This window comes from Arvicanthis niloticus, chromosome 15, assembly GCF_011762505.2.
Source record: "Arvicanthis niloticus isolate mArvNil1 chromosome 15, mArvNil1.pat.X, whole genome shotgun sequence".
Classification (NCBI taxonomy): domain Eukaryota; kingdom Metazoa; phylum Chordata; class Mammalia; order Rodentia; family Muridae; genus Arvicanthis; species Arvicanthis niloticus.
The window spans coordinates 53,355,130-53,363,298 of record NC_047672.1 but is presented as its reverse complement, the minus strand read 5'-3'; positions in this window follow the sequence as shown (position 1 = coordinate 53,363,298).

Genomic DNA, 8,169 nt, shown 5'->3' with positions numbered 1-8,169 from the left:
ACATTGGAATTCCACTTCTCACACATGAGAAGTGCCTCAATTAAAACACTTGAAAGTTAAAAGAAATACTCTTGACCAGTGTGGTAGCATGTGCCTATAATCCCAACATTCAGAAGCCTGAGTAAGGAGGAGCATAGGGTTGAAGCCAGCTTGAACTGCATAGTGAAAGTCTAAGAAAAACCTTTTTAAAAGGGAGTCAGGATAGCTCGACAGGAAAATGCTTACATAGAAAGTTCAAAGTCCTCTGTTCAGTCTTCAGGATTTTAAAAACAAAAATTGTAATCTGGGGCAAGGGGACATGGAGGTTTCCAGTGTGACTTTCAGTTGGACCAAATTTCGAGCCAGGACTCTGAAGAATCTTGGATCCCTTGAGACTTTATTTTCCCTGTGGGTCCAAGAGACTTGTTATGTGATCTGATGTGAGTGAGTGTTCTGTCTTCTTTGGATGCCTTCCCATCATCTCCCTATTGGGTTAAACCCCTCCTGTCTTTTAAGATCAAGTTCAAATTTCATTTCCTGCGTGAATCTTCTGTTCTTTGAGTCATCTTTGACTAGTTATTTATTTTTGATTTTAACCATCCTTCATCTCTTTCATGAACTGATCGGCACACTGTGTGCGAGTGCACATGTGAGTGTGTATATATGTGTGTGTATGTGTGTTTATGTGTGTGTGCGTGCATGTATGAGTGTGTGTGTATACATGTGTGTATGTTGTGTGTATGTGCGTGTGTGTGTGCATGCACATGTGCACTAGAATCACTTGTCTATGTACTGTGAAAAAGGAAAGAACAGTTTCTATCTTTTTGGTTCTCTTACAACAGCTAAGCTTCTTTTGGCCTATGTTTGCTCAGTTCTTGCCCGCGCATTGTCTGACTCTGTATTCTTGCCAGCATTTTCTTCATTGAGCATTTCTGAGAAAAATGTCTCCATCTAATTTTTCTCAGTCTGCTTTTCTATCATTGGGCCCTACTCCCAGGAACTTTTAAAGTCAGTTTTGGCTAATCATCTTTCCTTTGAAATTTTAACACTGAAGATAGATGACCTATTTTTGTGTGTGTGTGTGTGTGTGTGTGTGTGTGTGTGTGTGAAATAACTGCAGAGTCATATATAAAATGAGAAAGATTATTATCAATATTGTTCTTGCTCTTGGGAACCAAGTTTTGCCCTTTGGGACTGGAAGGGTAACATCCCCATTGAGAATCTGTACTCTAACCCAAAGAGCAGCTGAACTTTTAACCCTCTGCACCAAGGTAGGAGAGTAGAATTTTAGGCTGTTTCCCAGGCATTCCAGGCCTCTCTAAGCACTGTACTAGGGAGGGTCTTCTCTCCCTGGCTCAGTACCTAACAATCTGGCTCTTCCTGCCTCTGTGATTACTGCCTTTGATACTAATCTGCACTCACAGGTAAGGACAGGACCTGAAAACACTCTCAAGGTATGTATCAGTTTCTTTCAACCTCATAGTTGTTCGGTTACTAAGTTATTTGCTTATTTGCAGACAGCAGGGGTTGGGTGGGTGGTGCAGTTGTAGCTGACACAGAAGATAAATTTACAGTGTTGCCTCTGCTCCTTAGGTGCATTGATTGGGTGGGAGAGAAAGGGGGTGGTGCTCAGGATAGAAGAATGCAGCTAGTGCATATGGTGTCATGTCTGACCTAGACCAAGGGAATCTGTTTCAGGTCCAAGAACTTTGGCCAGTGCAGACAGCTGGATCATACTTAATTTTCTTTTTCTGATAAGGTTTTGGAGTTCTGATCATTTCCATATAGTAACCTTCACTTAACAGAATAGTTGCACATATAAGAATCAGTATATATGATGCTGTTCATTGTTGCTCATGTCTGTCACGCCACGGGAAACTAAGGCAGGAATATTATCATGTGTTCCAGACCAGGCTAAGCTAAACTGAAATAAAAGAATCAGTATATTTGACAAGAAGTTCTGAATACTTTGGATTTCTTTGTGATCAGGACATACAATATCACGAGCTCCCGATCCATTCTTACTGACTAGCTAAGCTTGGTTTCACATCCTTCTCTCTGCTTGTATGTGGTGAGCAACTGGCATCCGTCCCAGGTTGGAGTGTGGGAGCATCCGGAGAGAGTGCATTTCCAAAACTCACGCCAGACACGTCATCATAGAGAACACATCTCTCCTGGGACTCTTTGCCAGAGTTTTAATTGCTTTTTTGTCTTTCTCTGAAATTCCTATTTGAACCACATTGCATTTTTGTTCAGGTTAAAATATTCAATCAAACCCACTATGAATAACAAATTGTTAATCTGATATTTTTTCATAAAATTAAACACAAAGTTGGCTTTCCCCCCAAGTTACCAGCTATCATGCAGTTCTTCTGTTTGATCAAGCGTTATACTAGAATTTCTGCCAAATGTCTGATTTTTCTATTATTTCCATATTTTGGCTTCAAATGGAAGTAACCACCTATGTTATAAATATCATTCATTGCATCACACACATTAGGAAAACTTTACATAGCTTATCTTTAATTTTTTTTCAATGTACATTAGTGTTTTACTATATGTATGCCTGTGTGATAGTGTTGGGATCCTTGGAACTGGAGCTACAGAGAGTTGTGAGCTGTCATGTGGATGCTGGAAATTGAATCAAGGACCTCTGGAAGAACAGCCCTTCTCTGGAAGATGCTCTTAACCACTGAACCATCTCTCCAGTCCCTAAAGATTTATTTATTTATGTATTTTATGTATATGGGTAATTTGTCTACATGTACATCTGCACAGCAGAAGATAGCATGAGACAGTTGAAAGCTGCAATGTGGGTGCTGGGAATTGAACTCGGGACCTTTGGAAGAGCAGCGAGTGGTCTTAACCACTGAGCCATTTATTTCTCTAACCCTTTCTTTACATAACTTCTGATAGAAGTTTCTTTTGGATTGAGTTGAGGTATCCTACAAATGACTGAATAAACCTATCAAAGTCTTATTAGTATGATTCTTAATGTAAATATGTAACTTTCTTTTTGAATCAATACTTTACCTTTAAAAAGTGTTCAGTCAGGAAATACTTGATCATAGTTTGTAGTAGTGCAAACTTTTACAGCCACTGTGGAAATCAGTGTGACAGGCCACAGGGAACTTGGAATAGATCCACCGCAAGTGCCAGGTGTACCATACGTTGGCATATACCCAAAGGATGTTTTCTTTACTCTACTACAAACACATTAGCCCAACTATGCTCATTGCTGCTCTATTCATCATAGGCAGAGGTTGGGAACAGTTTAGATGTCCACCAACTGATGAATTGATAATGAAAACGTGGTACACATTAGGCTGTTATTCGGCTCTTAAGAAAAAGGAAATCATGAGGTTTGTAGGTGATTGGATGGAACCAGAAAAATCTTCCCCAGTGAGGTAACTCAGATCTACAGAGACAAATATTATATGTTTTCTCTTATATGTGGATATTATCTTTTAAGCCTTCAAAGTATGTGCTACAATCCACATAACCACAGAGGTTAGGTACCCAGGTAAAAAACCAGGCAGGAGGAGAAGATATTCCAAAAATGAGAAAAATAGAACATAATGCTATGGAGAGATAAACAGGAAACAAGAATGAGAGTATTAAATAGGAAGAAGGGTGGAAGAAAGGTAAAGGGGGGACTACAGAGAGGGACAGCTACCATTAAAGACCATTTGAAAACCCATATGAAAACCTATTGCCGTAGAAGCTTGTGTGTGTGTGTGTGTGTGTGTGTGTGTGAAAGAGAGAGAGAGAGAGAGAGAGAGAGAGAGAGAGAGAGAGAGAGAGAGAGAACTCCAAATATAATCACCAAAAATAGTGGAGACATCTTACCCTACCAGGTGAAACCTCCAGGGCTAGGAATGGTTTGTCCAGTCATTGGCCAAAAGTGCTCCATAGAAAACCCAAAACAGGGCTGGAGAGATGGCTCAGTGGTTAAGAGCACTGGGTGCTCTTCCAGAGGTCCTAAGTTCGATTCCCAGCAACCACATGGTGGCTCATAACCATCTGTAATGGGGATCCGATGCCCTCTTCTGGTGTATCTGAAGATAGCTACACTGTACAGTATATGTGAAATAAATAAATCTTTAGAAAAAAGAAAAAAGAAAAAAAAAAACCTAAAACATTACAGCTATTGCTAAAGCTACCAGTTACTGTCTCCAACCTGATGGTCAAGGTCTATTGCTGAAGGCAACATCTATCTATGTCATCAAACATGAAGAAATCAAGCTGGTGCCTAACTAGATGCTTCTCTCATACTGACTATGGTTCACGGTACTGGAAGGTGCTCTGCATGCTGCCGGAGATGAGAAGTAATCATCAATATCTCTCATCTACAAACACTGTGACCTATAACAGTGATCACTTAAAAATACAATAGTACAAAAATGGCAGAAATGATCTGGGAGTAACCAAAAGCTTTCTAGTTGAACACAAGGCATATTCCAGGAGATAGAACCTAGACCTGACACTATTAAAGTGGCTAGGACAGGGTCAGAACTAAAGTCTTTTAGTTAGGAGAGATGACAGAGGTTCTGGTTAGCCAACAAAATGATGGACTGGATATTAGAACTATCTTGTACCTTACTGACACAAATTGTTATAGTTATGCTCTAATTGTATTTTAAGAGACAAGTTTTATTTTAACAGGAAGGGTGATATGTAGGAGGAGCTAAGGTGGGAAGAGTAAGGAGACAAAGAGGAGGAGTAAGGAGAGGAGGAGGAGAAGGAGAGGAGAAGCTAGGTGACAAGAGAGGGGGACATGGAGGCGGATGTTCTCCTGTCTCCTCCAGTCAAAGATAGTTGATATATCTAGGTTGGGTATTGGGTTACACTTCTGATTGTATGCGCATCTTGATATTGAGCAGTACCAAGCTTATAAAGCCTTTGATTAACATTAAAAAAATAGTATAAAAGCAAAAAGGAGAAGAGGGGATAGGATAGGGGTTTTCTAGGGAAGGGAAATGGGGAAATGGGATGGCATCTGAAATGTAAATAAAATATCCAATAAAGATTTTTTTAAAAACCTAAAAAAAAAAAAAAAAAAAAAAAAAAAAAGTGGCTAGGAGCCTGAGATTAGATAGGTCATGGGCCTAGAGACAAACCATAATACTAATCCTATTACTCTACTAAAGGAACACAGACATAAAATGGCTCCTAATGACATACTGCCTTGCCCACAGCCGTCATCAAAGGTGGGACCTTGCAGGAGATGGGAACTAACACAGAGACCCACAACTAGACAGGGAGCGGAGAGTGAGAGACTTCAGAGCACTCAGCCCTAAATGGGATGTCTCCATCAACCCCTGCTCTCAAGGCTTAAGGATATGGTGTGGAAGAGGAGGCAGAAAGATTGTAAGAGGCAGAGGTGATGGAGGACTCCAAGGAAAGAGTGTCTCCCAGACACAACAGAACCGATGAACATACAAACTCACAGACTGTAGCAAACATACACTGGGTATGCACAGGTTTAAACTAGACACTGAGATAGAAAATGGACACAGACTCCCACCCCTATCCAAGGAGCTATCTGCAATTGATATCAGCAGGCAAAGGAAAACTCAGCTTTCTCCAGTGGAGCCTTATCTCACTGGGTACATTAAACACACTTCAGGTAGGTGGGCCCCTGGCTAGAAACAGTTGGTCAACACAAAACAAATTCAATGGTATTTTGTAAACTTTTTGTCTTGTTTTTAATTGTTTGGACACTGGTCTTTTACTTGTTTATTTTGACTTTGTTTTTAGGGAGGATTGTGTGTGTGTGTGTGTGTGTGTGTGTTTCCTAGTTTTCATTTGTGTTTTTTTTTTTTAAGAGAGAGTATAAAGTTGGGTGTTGAATGAGGAAGAGATGGGAAGAATCTGAAAGGAATTGAGGAAGAGGAAACAAGATCAAGATATACTTAATGAAAAAAATTTCCAACAAAAAATGTACTATTCATAGAATCAGTGGGTAAACATGTTAAAAATGTTTAAAAATCCAATAAAAATTCATAGAAATCCAATCCCATGGTATCAGATTTTATTCTTCAGAATGTGTAAGGTTTTTTTTGGCTTGTTTCTACAGAATATTTGATACAGATAACTACATAATAAGGAGGTTAATCTGAGATTAATAAGTCTCTGATTTTTACTTTATGTCAAACAAAACCACCCTTTCATTTTCTTCAGTGTCAGAAGTTCTTTAAAAGTCACCCGGATTGTTTCATTGTTTCATTTGTCACTTATAAAAAGAAAGGTGAGAAAGAAAGAAAGGAAGGAAGGAAGAAGGAAATTAATCCAATGTCTGTACATATATGATAGGAATACACCACAGTGGATAATATTTGCAACGTATCTGGAGGGCATTTACCACAGCATTTGACGTTTATTTTCTACATGTTCTTGGGACATGAACATATGCATATGTGCAGAAAAGTAAACTTCAATTCCATGTTTCATGGACACAGTTCCAAGCTTTCTTAGCCTGAATCTGTCCCTTGTGGTGAGTTAGGTAAGATGGGGAGAAAAGAAAGTTTTCTCTGACAAGGATGAGAGGAAGGAAGAGAGCATGTCCTTATACAATCCCAGAGCCCTCCTGACACTGGGGCTTTATGTCCTGCTGTCTGTGATCCTGAAGGTTTTTGCCATCATCTTTTGAATCCTCTACGTTCCTCTGAATCTAGACTGTCTACTGTGCTGAAGGCACAAAAGAAAAACAAAACCTATATCTGACTTTCAGAAGGAAACAGAAAGGTCTACATGTTTTCTTGAGTTCAAGGATTAATTCATCTTTGTTGCCGAGTTACTTCCTCCAAACATTAAGACTCAGGAAATAAAGTGAACCTAGGTTCAAGAAACTCCTGAAACCGGCAGGATTCACAGACCCCTTCCCAGGGTTATGTAAACAGCAACAGTTGCTGGGGAAAGGAGACTGTGTCCAGCTGAGCTGCCAAGACGAGTGGAGAGCTCCAGAGATGGGGCTTTTGCCAGGGAGGGCTGCTTATAAGCACCCCCTCACCCACACTCCTATAAGCAAACCCTAATAAACCCACTGGTTCCTTAAGCTAGACTATGGTGGAGAGTTTCTTTGATCTGTCATTGGTGCTGTCAATAGATTCTTGCTTACATGGTCGAAGGCCCACTTTGATCACCCTAATTCTCTCTCTCTCTCTTTATACATAAAGACAGTAATATAAGAAATTATTACATATATTAGTTCTGCATAATTAATAAGACTATGTATATATGTGTGTGTGTGTATGTATGTATATGTATATATGTCTTCCTTTTAGCTCCTTAAAGGAGTTACAGTAAGAAATAGAAACAAGAATGAAAATACTTCTGTTATCTCAAAAAATCAAGAATGAGAAAAACCCCAGTGTTTAAGAATGTGGGTTTAAGTTGGGTGTGATGGCACACACTTTTAATCCAAGTGCTAGGAAGGCAGAGGCAGGTAAATCTCTGAGTCTGAGGCCAGCCTGGTCTACATACTGTGTTTCAGAATAACCAGGGCTACACAGAGAGACTCTGTCTCTGGAAAAAAAAAAAGACCATGGGCTTATTTGGTTTCTCTTAGTGTAGTGTCAGCTGATTGCCTATCACTTTGAAAAGTATCTTAGAGTACACAGTTTGTGCTCTTTCCAGGATGAGATTCCTTGGGATGGGACTCAGGTCTTCAGGTTTGGTGATAAGCACCTTTATCTGCTGAGCCATCTATCAGGCCTTATCTTAGAGGATGTGATAGTTAATATCATTGCTCACTTGACAAGATCTAGAATCGTCCAGGAGTTAAGTCTCAGGACATGGCTGTGAATGTTTATGCCAGATTAGGTTAATTGAGGAAAAGAAGACCCATGGAAAAGTGAACTTAGTGCTAGCTTTCATCTTTGTATCTTGAGGACGGGTGCAGTGTGATCAGCCTCCCTGTATTCCTAGGCCTTCCCCACCATGGTGGACTGTGTTTCCTGGACCTCCAAGGCAAAATAAATTCTGCACTTTTATGCTACAAATTGCTTCTGTCAGGGCATTCTATCAGGGCAGTGGGAAGAGTAAGCAAATATAGGGGAGTAGTAGAGAAAGAATTCTTGGTTTAATAACATTTAGTTACTAGAGAAGATGGCCTTTAAATATTTCATAAGGTATTTTATACAGTGTTTATTTACAAAGAGTACATACTGTGCTACTTAAGAGCTTTTA